We start from the raw sequence: 14,147 nt of genomic DNA on the forward strand, positions 1-14,147 counted from the left end.
AACCACGATCAAAACGATCACCACACAAAGTATGGCACTCGAAAGCATACCAAAATAGCGTGATCCGGTAACCAAGAGAATTACGTAACCACTTCGACATGTTGTGTTGTACGTTTCACTTGGCAAAACTGGTCCATAGATAGAGCACATACCATGATCCAAACCAGTCTCATCTCCAATGCCCAAGTTCAACAACAACCACTCATCACTGGTACAGTGTAGCATAACATTTGATCTGAAATTGTAGAGTACGAGTTTCTGTACCAAATGTATTCAAAGGTCATTCGATGTATAGGCTTGAACATTAGGGTCAAAGAAATGTGCCCAATAGATGAGCAAGCATGATTAAATCCGAGCGTAATGAATTGGGAGGATTCATGACATTGCAATCCCAGTTGCTGCTGCCTATATTAGCTGCCAATCTAATTGAATTTCTTGGAAAATGTAATTAGATCACGCATGGAACACAAGTCAGTGAGGGGGCACAAAATCACGGGCATGCAGCTAGCCTAGAGATATATGAGAAATGGACGAGTGATTCGCAGGGGTTTTTTTTATTGGGTATGGGGGAAAAGCAAGGGACATCATGTTGGCAATTATGCGATGCATGTAGATTGAGATGAAAAGTCGACAACGACAGGGTTAAATCCAATAAGGCCTAAAAAATTGCATTGCCCTTAGAGCTCCAACGTAAGAGTGGAGGGCAATAGCAATACCTCCGGACTATTTCGCCATGCGCTATAATTCCATCTAGTCTCTGCACATTTTGCCTGCTGGTAGATTTCAACATGAGATAACATGTTATTATGCAACTTACCATGCTTACTGACTGTTCATATTTATGCTCAAGAAGAGCGAGTCATTTTTATCCAGGGTAGCGGAAATTACATGTACCAACAATTAGTGCAAGCAGGGTTGTCACAAACAAGGCTGTTATTTTTAGTTATACTTTTTTGAGCATTCATGAAATGTCATAAAATCAAAATACATGTAAATCCAACCTTGGTATTATACAAAGTACATATTTTTCAATTTTGAAATTTAACGACAGCGAATCTGTAGGCTTCTATCTAATATTTCCACAATAGCGAATCTGTAGGCTTCTATCTAAAATTTCCACAATAAACAAAAGGGGAGGGGCAGGTCTATTCACAACATGAGAAACTGATATGCCTTTACTATGTATTTTGTGATGCCCTATTCAGCAGGATCATAAATTTAATAATCGTCAATTAATCTGCTTGCTTCTATCTATGGCATTAAATTCTTTTTATCCATGGAATCTATTCAACTTGTTAAATTATATCAAATGTTGTATACATGTAATCCTTTCCATCTTCTTTGAACACAACAATCTGTTCAATTGAATGCCATCATTTTGAATCACTTGTGATAAAGCTCAAAAAGAATGAGACTGCCTGTGTCCACAAAATTGATCTGGCTCAGCTGCCTTGAAAACAAAAATGTGCGAATATATTCCTTTTGCTGATAAGTAAGGAAGCTTTGAATCTCAAATTATGAAATAACAAGTGAATCAGTTCAAAATCGTGTAAAAATTTCAACTTCACAATATCCATAACAAGTTTCTTGTGTTTTTTAAGTTTAAGAAAACCTGAATATTCATAACTAAATCACAGAAAAAACAATGAACTTTTAACTTTTAAAAAACAATGCACTTTTAATGGCAGTTTCAGTATCATCTTCAACATGTTAATTAACAACGAAACTGAATACTAGTAGGGTTGACATCGGCATCAAATCACATGTAATATTATGTGCTGATTTAGGTGGGCGGGTACTTCCCTTCTGCAACCATACAGTACAGCTTCCTTATAAAGTTTCCCTTTTTTGCCTGCCTTGGATGGATAGGCAAACACATATTATTGATACAGTATCGTATGTCATGGTGAAACATGGCTCCCGAATTCAAGGCTCGTTTTATCAATCCAGTCACGTTGCCAGAACACAGGCGGATCTAGGTCACTGCCATTTTGGTGGTAACTTACACCGCTTTTCACTGACAAAACCTTCGCAATGTTCAACATCATCAATCTCATTGTATTTTAAGAACAAAAAGTGCAAGGTTTGTCAGTGTTGTATGTTCTTCATTATTGATGTGTGTGTGTGTTGCCCTAAATGCTTGTTAAATTATGCAAGATAGCCAACTTTTAACTTTCCTAATGGAAGTATAGTTTGTTGTTGAATCACTGGAAAGTTGATAAAACCATACTTGACAAAAAAAGGGTTGCCAGATGCTTTCTCACAGCTTAAGGATTAGGGTTAGGTCTTAGAATAAGGATTAGCATATGACAGATTAAGGTCAGAATTGAGAGCTTTGTGTCCAGATTAGCATCAAGGCGATATCACAAAATGGCTCAGAACCTTTTTTTCCATCTCAAGATGCCAAGCAGATTTAGGATTTTTATTATCAATTATTCGAAATAACCATCCCATGTTATATTTGGCTATTGACATTATGAATATACACTACATTGTAGGATCCACAACATGCTCATGTATCAGGCACAGTTCTTTAACCCCAATACATTTGCACATTCATTGAATGACCTTTGAAAATTTGAGTACAAAAACTCATCCTCTTCAACTCGAGGTCAAATTTTCCCTATACTTGTTTATTGAGGTTATTGAACTATGCCATTGGGATGAGGCCATTGTGGTCCATAGTGATATTCAAGCTGTTACCCTTTCAAATGAAAGCTTTATTTATCAATCCTTGAATAACAAAGTATGTGGATGATGTGGTGAATTCAGGCATAAAGAGTCGGTTGTTGGGAAAATTTATTTCAAAATACATGTAGGGTCAAAACAAGTAACATGAGTTGCAGTGTAACATTCATCTCATACAAAATTTACAAAAAAATCTTTTCGCTGACAGTTCTGGAAAAATAACGACAAATTCACGTCCAAATTGAATGCGGTCGACATCAAACTCATTTTACTTTGAAATCGCATTGCATGTTATCTTTAAAACTTAAGTAGATGGTCCTCACAAATTGACGACACAACATGACAGGTACCAAGCTGAAGATATTTGTAACATCCTGTCTAAATATCAGGCAGGTAGAACATGCAACAACATGATCCGGAGTTCACGGGCTGAATAATATGACTGCATACGCATGATTAAGGAAACATGCGAGCGAGTGAGCACCGTAATTAAAAGCACTAGGATGACATGATTTAAATAGGATGGAAACTAAATCTGTCAAGTGCAGACTCATCCTCATAGGCCGGATTTAATTCTCTCAACCGCATCCTGGCTCTTTAAGTTCTAACATTTGAACTCTGCAGACTGATTAGGTGTAGTCTCTGGACAAGCAAGGGTCAATGAAAACATTCTATGAAAACGTGACATATCCGTTTTAGACTCAATACCATATTCAACCTAATTAGCACCCATCCCCGACCCCTAATAAGCGCCCTCAGCAGATTTTTTTTAAATAACAACTGTCGAAGCGCCTCAATCTGCTCAATGCGCATTATATGCACATGTACATGTACTAAAATTTGTTCGGCTTATATAAGGCAGAAAAAATAAGACTCATAAAATAAGACTCATTTAACACTGTGTATTGATATAGAATGGCGTGCATGCCGTTGGGTGCAATGCTTACCCCAGGTGTGCGTTGCGTTATACGTGACTAGCGCACGCTTATGTGAATTTACACGAGCGTGAGTTGGGACTTTATTGATGCGCGCATTAACAAACGCCAAATAATTTCCGCCTTATATAAACCGAACAAACTTTACAACTAACAAAATGCAAAACAGGAAAGTCAGGGGGTGCTATTTAAGGTGGTATTGGATGCATTTTCTAGAAATTAGAAAATGCTTTGAGCATGTTTTAAACAGATTAATTGAGTAGGGTAAAGGACACTGATTAATATGCCTTTTGTTTGGAGCAAATCGGACACACGGTTTCCAAAATACATCAATTTATATTTTCTTTGTATCCTATTGTTTTTGTCAATAATCAATATAGTTAATGAGCTAAAAGGACTGGAAAGGCTCATTAATATGTAATTTTGCCAATATTTTGCTAAAAACCAATGCATAAATGTTCAGGGTACTTTTATTTTGCATAATTTTGCCCTGAAACTTGGTCAAAGTGTTTCTAATATGTTCTAATGTATTATATAGTGAAGCCGCCCTCTAATTTGCATATGGTCATTTTCACAGTAAAGGGTGTAACTTTTGATGTTTAGGGTCAAAATTTCAAACCACTTAAATATGTTTCTGTTTACTGAAATCATGCATAGAAGCAACTTAAATTCCAGTAAAATAATATTTCAAGGCTGAAACCTATTGATTACAAATAAAAAAAATTGACATTTCCATAACATTTTGGTTAAAATCTAAGAAAAATGTATTTTACATAACCTCAGAAAATTATGACATGAAAGCTGGAATACATGTGAAATCCCATTCCAAAGTAAGTCAACAGATATAAGTTAAATTTTATACCATGTTTTGCTATGTTTGTAATTGCAGTTTTGAAAATTTTTAACATCAAGTGTCATTTACAATGGAAATTTCCAAACCTTAAACATATTTTTTAAGTTTTAATTGGGTTCCTAAAATAATTTGAATGTCTAACTTCATGTACAAATACTACTTGATGAAAGTAACCTCCCAGCCAAGTTTCACAGAAATTGGAGTTATTTTTTAGAATTGGCAATTCAAGCGATTTGTGTTTCGGAGGCTTCAGTTAACAACACAGGTGATCATAAAAGTAAAATATTTGGCTAACTACTACAAGTTGACATAAAAAATAGGTAAAAAATATCACAATTACTAATTTTCATGCTTTGCTTCTAAGTATTGAATTTCAGTTGTGACAAAAATTAAATTATCACAGCAAGTCATTTTTTTTGTTTCGGAGGCTTCATGTTAACAATTGTTAAACATTGCAGAAGTAGTTTTTTTTGAAAACAACAGTGTTGGGACCATCTAAGCTGTTATTTTCTTGTGTGTATTGAATCAATGATTCTATGCAGCAGATATTGTAGATTTATCACATGTTAATTTTTTCACCCATTTGTTAAGTATGGTGTTTTTTTGCATGTGAAGCCTCCGAAACAGGCTTCTATGGGTATCAGTATATTTTTCAAACATTAACCATAATGTCAAATTTTTTTTAAATTTATGACATTCTGCACATATCAAGTAATAATTACAATGCAGATATCAGTATGAAACACACTAATTTAGATATGCATAGATGATAATTAATCTTATTGTTGTTTCGGAGGCTTCATTTGTTTCGGAGGCTTCAATTGTTAACGGAAAGTTTGTATTGGGTCCCATTTTCAAACGGTGATATATATCTCCACGATTTAAAAACATGTGACTTGAGGATCTACTTTGCTACATTTTGATAAATAGATTGGATGAGCTCTTTTATTTATATTTGCACAAGCTTGCTGAACAGTTTGATACGGAGGCTTCAAAAATGAAGCCTCCGAAACGACAAATATCGAAGTCCGGTTCTCAAAAATACAAGGCTGTTCACAATTAAATCTAATGTGGCAGTGTTTACTGAACATATGACTGTACTTTCAGGTTAAGAAAAATTATCCATGAACTAACTGAAGAAAACACAGGGTTTTACAAAAATGTTACTGTTTTTTATAGTTTTTCAAAATGGCAATATTAAGTACATTTAAGCCTGCTAAAACTGAACGCAGTAACTCCCAAAGCTGATTATGCTACCCAAGGTAGCTGCTAACTAGATGACTTATGTGGCCAAAAATCATGGAATTCTGTGGCTTTATTAGAACACTATGGATTAAAATCCAAAGTTACACCCTTTACCGTGAAAATGACCATATTTGTATAATTAATGAGCTAATTTGCATAATTGCTAATTAATTATGCAAATATGCAAATTAGGGGGCTTCACTATATAATACATTAGAACATATTAGAAACACTTTGACCAAGTTTCAGGGCAAAATTATACAAAATAAAAGTACCCTGAACATTTATGCATGGATTTTTAGCAAAATATTGGCAAAATTATATGTAAATGAGCTTCTCCAGCCATTTTAGCTCATTAACTTGATTGATTATTGATAAAAACAATAAGATACAAAGAAAATATAAAATGATATATTTTGATAACCGTATGTCCGATTGACTCCAAACAAAAGGCATATTGATCAGTGTACTTTACTCTACTCAATTAATCTGTTTAAAACATGTTTAGAACACTTTTATAATGCCTCCATAACCACCTTAAGTAGAATATGATATATGTAATTCATTCTGAGGATTCTTAACTTACCGCTAGGAGTAGATAGCCACTGTCTCATCAGTATGTCTTCAACAAACTTGTAATATTCAAATTGGTTTCTTCAAAGTAGGTGTTCCAAATAGGTATCTTCAACGCGGTGGTATGGTAATTCAAATTATTATATCCAGACTATTCCACAAGGAAAAAAATCTGCAGCAAAGAAAAAACAAATGATACATTTTAATTACATAACTTCGTAAATTTGCATGGTAAATTTTATGATGCATAGAATTTGGTTCTATTTTCAAACTATCACAATGAAAATTTGCGGGGTTAATTTAGTGTATAAATAAAAGAGGTGAGAGAATTTATTTCTCAAAATAGCAAATGAATGATTCAATAATGAACCACCTGTGGTTCAATACAATGATTATCATTACACCTGGTGTAAAACCTATTGTTAGCATGTATGTAAAGGAAATGTGATCTACATGCAACAGGAAGCAACATTATACAACTTTAACAGGTACATTGTCATGCCTAAAAAGTGCCCTGGACGAAACAAGCCTAAACTAGATTAGAACACACAGAAACCTATATTTAAACTTGAAATATAGGTCTACATAGCCGCAGGAAACGCAAGCTACAATGCAATTTAAGAAACGGAAAAATATCTCCCACAGCTTACTTGCTGTCAGCGTTCTTTCTTAGGTTTATACCAAGTCAAGACACAGATTGCATATGTTTTAAGGCATATATAAAAAGGTAAAAATTCACAGTTAGCGAGCGAGCTCTTGAGCACTCTCTAATGCCTGTATGTTGTCAGGGCTATTTTTGGTCAGCTAACTTCCTGATGTTTTTCCTTTCTTGCAAGCTGTCTCAGGCGTACGCAAGTAGAATGCAAGCGCCCTGTGACTCACTCGGTTTTTAATGAAGACAAGAAAGAAGGTAGCATCTGCCGCTACATGGTTTCCGGCAAAACAAACTTGACTTGCTATTCGCAACTTTTATTTTGTATGGTTTGCATTTTGCGAACACGACTGTGGATGTCTTCGAATATATCAGAAACATGTGAAAGGATGGAAATCTTGCTTTAAATCACAAAATCGAGTCGGGCAAAGATTCTTATCACAGATATTTTGCAAGGATCCTCCCAACTCAGGGCACATCACACCTTTCCTCAGCAGCTTGCAAGCTTGAGCATGTTGTACGGAAAAGAAATGTTCGAAATGTATGATTAAAATTGTAGTGTGTGCCTCCTTGACAAAAACGGATATTTAAATTTAAGTGCACCAGAACATAAATCCATACATGTATGCATGTGTAATTTCAAACATTAATTTTCATACCGAAATGAACCATTCACATGAATACAGATATTACTTAAATTTGATACTGTGCCATTTTTGTTATTGCATTTTTATGATATCAAACAACTTGCAAATTCATGCCAGGGTATATGGATCTGAAAAACTGCACGGATTTTTCAGGAAATTGCAAATAATTTTCTACTGGCTGCACAAATGGAAAAGCATACATTAGACAGGCATGGTACCTTATATTATTGGATGATTTAATTGCTAGTTAAAATCAACACTAGCCATTAAGCTTAGTGCATTCTACTTAGTCATGCCATGTTTAGTTTGGAACACACAAAGTGCATTTCCATCCATTCCTCAGATTTACCCATTAACTCCAATATTGGTATTTAGAAGCAAACAGTGTTTGCAAACAGACTACACAGCAAATGTTTGCATGAAAGATAATGAATTGGGTCTTACATAATCATTCAATCACATGATCAAAAACCAAGACTGCTATTCGATCCCATGAACATAATATCCTAATTCCTGATATAAATGAATGGGTCTTAAATAATCATTCAATCACATGATCAAAAACCAAGACTGCTAATGATCACCTGAACATATCCTAATTCCTTTATGTACATGTATAGGAACGAAAAGAAAGTTTGCAAAAAATGTTCAGATTTTTCATCTTTTTAATAGGGTCATTTAAAACCTCTTCCAGAAAACAAAAAATTTGTAAAAAAACAAACAAAAACAAAACAACAACCAACCGACCCTACTTGGCAAGTCTATCCGTACATAGAACAGGGTGGGTTTTAATCCTTTTGCCTTTAATACTACAAATTTAAAAGGGATAAAAATCTTTCTAATTATACAATTTGTTTACAAGTTACAACTTGCTCTGCCTACAGTACAGACGCTGATTGGGAACTGGCTGAACTCCATTAGTAGAGGCTTGAGGCTGGGAATACACTGTAATTAATGCAGGCCTAATGAGGCAGGGTGAGACACTGATTTTCATAAATTAAAAACAGCCACAGTACCTGAAAATAACCTATACTAATCAGCTATGTAAATGATTGCAATTTGCGGTTTTAATTTGATATATTTGGTTCAACAGAAAATGTATTGTTTTTACTTTAATATTCAGAGCAAATTTATTATTTTAAAATGACATTGAACGAAAAACAATACCAAGAAAACACAACTAAATCAGTTTTTAATTTCCTCTCTCAGGCCAATCTGTAAACCACGTCTCGTATCCCTTTTGCAATGTGCCCTATTCACATGTAAATCAGTTTCAAAATATGATATCAGTGTCTCTGCAATAACAAAGGTTCCTTGTGAGGGAAGAATTCCTGGTTCATGTGCAATAAATAAGCTTTATATTCAGTTTTAAAAGGCGTGCAAAACTCACGCTATCTGAATTTCTCTAGCTCCTTGCTTCCATACATGACTAGTATTGTATGAATAATTCATCAAACTTGTGCATTTTTGACTCTACCCAAAGACAGTTTTGAAGTATTTCTTCTGCAGGCTCTACCCGTACACTTTAAATTTACAAATTTGTGGTTATTTCATTCGAGTGTGTGTTTGCGCATGTGTCATGAGTGTGCCTCTTCCTTTGTGCATAGATTATCATTTTCGTGGCCTTCATTTCTGGTTACAAGACTCAAACAAACAAACTGACAAACATAACATCATACACAGAAGTTCACCTTCATGATTACATACATGATAACAACAACAACAACAACAACAACAACAACAACAACAACAACAACAACAACAACAACACCTATTACATAAAGTATTCTTCTAAATACCAAACCTACATGTATCAACTTGCACAATGTCACTGACCTTTGCCTATAAGAGATGAGGTTGCAGTGGTTGAGAGTACAGACATTCAAAATGAGCTGCTAGAGTGAAATTCCCCTGACATGTGGCCTCACAAGGTGACACATGGCACACCTGCCCTCAGGCCAGTCAAATCTAGCTAAATAGGGGACTTCTAAATCCACCATAAGCTTCATTGCACGCTTCACTTGCTTGGCTTCCATTTTACAGATTTAGCAGTCTAATAAAAAAAAAGTATTCATAAATCATAGGCAATTCATTTTGAACATACCCATGTATAAACTATGACCCGTTTACATCAGAAGTGGACTTCAATTGCGACATCCATTTTGCAACTAAGGATTAGCATAAAAAGTCGACTTTATAAGTTCTATCATATTGAATAATTTATGTTACTGCGTAGGATTCTCATTACATATGATTGTTCTACTTATCACCTTGTACCAATTAATGAGGCTATATAAAGAATAAGATAGAATATCAGCCTATTCTCAATGGAGTCACCTAACCTTCCCTATCTCCCAAAGCCAACCTAGGCCAACTATTTTCCTGTTTTTCGTCACAACACATGACATGGCATGCATGCTCCTATAAGAAACTATGTAATTGACTACGGATGTCCTCGCTCAAGGCATGCCATGCCAAAGACTGGCTGTTTTGCAAGCTAGCTAGCTAGTATAACCTCAAGTTGTTTTCACATCACATCTCTAGATATGATGCCCAAGTTTCTTGAGAGCAAAAAATGTTCTTATTAGAAAGCCCTCAGGTGAGGGATATGATACCATACACCTGATGCCAACTATGCTATGTATCATGGCAATTTAAAGGTCTACTTAAATATCATGGCATATCAATGGTAATTTAAAGGTCTACTTCTATCTTGGCATGTAATTTAAAGGCCTAGTCCATTTTAGCAAACATACAAATTGAAGAACTATGCCCTGTACAAACTGAACCATATACTGTTTAAGTGGTAATTTTCGCGTACAGTTATTTTCGCGATTTGGAGTGAGAGACACATTTTCGCGAAAGTTATTTTCGCGATTGCCCAGTCCTTCATACTTGTAATACATTATTGCATACATTCGCAAGGTGTTATTTTCGCGGTTGGAGCTCTAATCGCGAAATTCACGAAAATAAAACCCTCGCGAAAATTACCACTTATACAGTACTGGCAATTAAAGGCAATGTGTATAAAGGTCATAGTAATGTACATATTTGTTTGACAATTCTGGGCCTCTATTCCCATGTGATTGTCCCAGGGTCAGTTCATCACTGTCAAAAAGGACTACATTTATCATTGTCATTTTAATGACAAAACTTTGAAGATCCTAATTAGGCTTATTATTTATGCTGACAAAGTTGCAAAGAGATCTGTGGAATTCTGATGGCCATAAATCTCTACCAGTACCAATTTATTTGTGCCTTACATACTACTTTTCATTGCCGACACTGTCTACACCTTTACGCATGTTACAATACCCTATCGGTTATGGTGTAACCTGCAGTGTATATGAGCCAAAAAACCTTGTTAATATTTATAAATTCGAAAAATAACATATCACAAAACTAATCAGCACAAAAGGTCATCATACTCAACCACCCTACATGTAGTGTGAAGTCCTATATATATAGCTGCAGAATGATGCAAATAAATCTCTACCAGTACCAGTTTGTGCCTTACAGAAGACTTTTCATTGACAACACTGTCTACACCTTGCTGTTACAATATATTATATATACCCTATTGGTTATTGGTGTAACCTGCAGAGTAGATGAAATTTTAGGCAAAATAGGCAACTCATTAATATTCATAAATACGAAAATAACATGTCACAAAACTATTCAGCACAATAGGTCATCATACTCAATCACCCTACATGTAGTTTGAAGTTCTATGCTAGCTGCAGAATGGAGCAATGCTTTTTCTTTCACCCTGACAGCCATAGGGACGGGCAGTCGGGCATCCATGGATAGACAGCGGATGACCAACCATCCATGCCATAACCACATGGTAACATAAGCCCCACACAACACACTGGGGAAGGGGTGGGGGCAAAAAGAGGCAAATAACAAATTACTCCCAAGAATAACATGGTGCAAATTCAGCAAGTTTTTGTACTTTTAAAGTTCTAGCATTCGGCATTTACAGGTGAAAATCCGCTCACAAATCCTCTCCCAAAATTTAAAGGTTTTGCCCTCTTCATTCATTAAGGCATGACATCAATGAACTAGAGCCCGAGGGTCACCTGGTTACCATGACAATGAACTTCTCACTCCCTATGTGGCTTTGTTGTGGCTTGCTCCAAGAATAATAATAATAATAGCTATGGTGGCACTTATGAGCAAGCCCTTTAAACATGACCTAAACATAACAAAAGGGTCTTGTTCAGGGTTCAAAGAATCCATGGGACTTTAAATCATGCACCACAAAGGGGAAAATAAATTTCCAAGGTTTAGTTCATAAGGGCAATATTTATGAGGAATAACATGTTGTAAAGGGAATGAATTTTGAGGAAACTATATTGTTTAGGTCATGAGTATTGAATTCAACAAATTCTTGGCTTTTTAATCAAGTGTTTTCAAATTCTCAGGGCTTGGAAGAGGAATTTACTGAGGGAATTATCCAAAACATGCAAAAGATAGGTTTAACCTTTGAAAAGTAAATTGTGGTTAAGTTTTCCATGCACAACACTATGCGGTGGTCTATTTAGATGTTTCTCAATGCATAAAGTATAGCGAGTCTATGTGTACTAGACGATGAAGTTACAATACCACAAACTATCGTCTAGCATGTGATCTCGCTAGTTTACATTGAGAACGAGAACCGTCTGAATAGCACTCCGCATAGAGCTGCGCACAAAAACCTACGCCTGTATGTTCAGGAGTGGCATGCCATATTGTAGTTGCAAGGCTTTCAATACACTTAATACGCATCCATATTGCGAAATGTTGATGGTTATGGTAGAACGCCTAACACACAATTCTTTTCACTTTACGAAAATTTCCAACCAAATCTTTGCCCACATGGGGAACAGACTTTACCCTGAGAGTCAGGGTCCGGTTCAGGGATGGGTGCATAATTCTACATTAGTCACCTTACAAAAACTTAACCATCAACCCCAAGTTGATCATTCAAATCTGTGCTCAGGTAGAGAACAAATTTTTCTCAGGAAGCCAGGACCCAGGGTCCGGTTCAGGAGGGCAACTAGTAATACCCAATATACTGAAAGAATAGGCCCTAAATACATACATGTATGTACAATGTCACACATGTACATGTAGGCGGGATAGGAATTTACAGAGGAAGTAATCGAATCAGATTCAGAACACATGTTCACCTTTCTTGCTGGGTCAAGATAATCAGTTATTTCAGTTTCCTCTGTGGTGAGAATTTTGCCTAGTTATTGTAGGTCTTACAAAAACAAGTGTCCATCTAGATATGTACATGTACCATATACAGTTACGGCCTAGCTTAATATCATTATCTTGCAAAACTGAATAATTAAAACAACATCAATGACATAGGGCCTATATATTTTGATATCCAAGTTACCATAAACAAAATTCCCAGTGAAACACACATGTTGAAGACCTAGCATTTCTTTCAAACTTTCCTTCACCACATCAGACATAAAAAGGATATGATTGATTTCAACATGGACTATGACTCTCTAAACAATATAAGATGCCAATTCGGTCAACCCAAATAAGCAACTTGTGCATATTTTGCCCCGCAATGTCTGTAACTTGAAAATCCCTGCTGTATGATGCTGATGGAGGTTTTCTGAATGCCTGGGCCTCTTCTAAAATCACATCTGAATCCATTTGCCCCACAAGCGGGAAACGCCGGCTGAAAATAGGAATAATTTTGACAAGAGGAAAATGTACACACAAATAGGCCCTAGCAAGGAAGCCTTCATTTCATTTTCAAACCTCAATTCAACTTGCTGGTTGCTGTCAATTTACACAACTTGTTTACCAAGTCTGTCAGTTCTACATTAATTTACCACATTTAGACTAATCATGTTAGCTCCACCACTTCACAAATTCACACTTGCAGACAATTTCCTTTCACTGAACACAAGAGGATCAATACATTAGACAATACAAAGTGGGATTGTGTTGAGCCCATCCCTGATCTCTTTTGATCCCTGAATAGTGTCCTGACATACAAGCCTTCTTATGTCAACAATGTGGACAACAGACAATTCCATGGGTTTAAGTTTTCAAGGTGACCTTCCCAGCCTAGACAGGGTCATTATAAATAGCCATTACAAATAAATATTGAATTTTAAAGGCAGACATGTGTGACAGGTACTTTAATTATATTGCTTTTATTTCTCACTTGCTAGAACTCCAATGTCACAGCCTATTTTTGATGGCCATGTACATTGTGGGGCCCCTACATGATAAATGACCCCCCCCCCCTTTATAATTATGTAGGCCTAGTAAACCATAGTATAACTTGAAGGTCCATTCAGTGATCTCAACAACAGTGTAAGAAAAATTAATTTTAGATATTTGGTGCAACTGCATAATTAATTTCATAAAAGGTTCCCTTTTACTTAGAACACACTTGGATACACAGCCTAGTACATACCATATTGTCTGTAATAAACACTCCTGGGTGTTGCATTTTTTCCAAAAGGGGGGAGGGCATTTATTAGAATCAGGTTCAATTTTCCAATGGTTCTCCTGTTGAAAGGATGGATTTAATA

General features: G+C 35.8%; 1 protein-coding gene across 3 annotated transcripts in view; it reads right to left on the reverse strand.

The window, feature by feature from the left end:
• Positions 1 to 14,147, reverse strand: part of LOC140135936 (uncharacterized) — a 106,200-nt gene that overhangs the window by 74,954 nt on the left and 17,099 nt on the right. For all 3 annotated transcript variants that reach the window (XM_072157629.1, XM_072157628.1, XM_072157631.1), the window contains exon 2: positions 6,308 to 6,466. The gene's annotated coding sequence lies outside the window, so the exon portion shown is untranslated. The remainder of the gene's footprint in view (positions 1 to 6,307; positions 6,467 to 14,147) is intronic.

Source organism: Amphiura filiformis, chromosome 16, assembly GCF_039555335.1.
Source record: "Amphiura filiformis chromosome 16, Afil_fr2py, whole genome shotgun sequence".
In the NCBI taxonomy this organism is placed as follows: Eukaryota; Metazoa; Echinodermata; class Ophiuroidea; order Amphilepidida; family Amphiuridae; genus Amphiura; species Amphiura filiformis.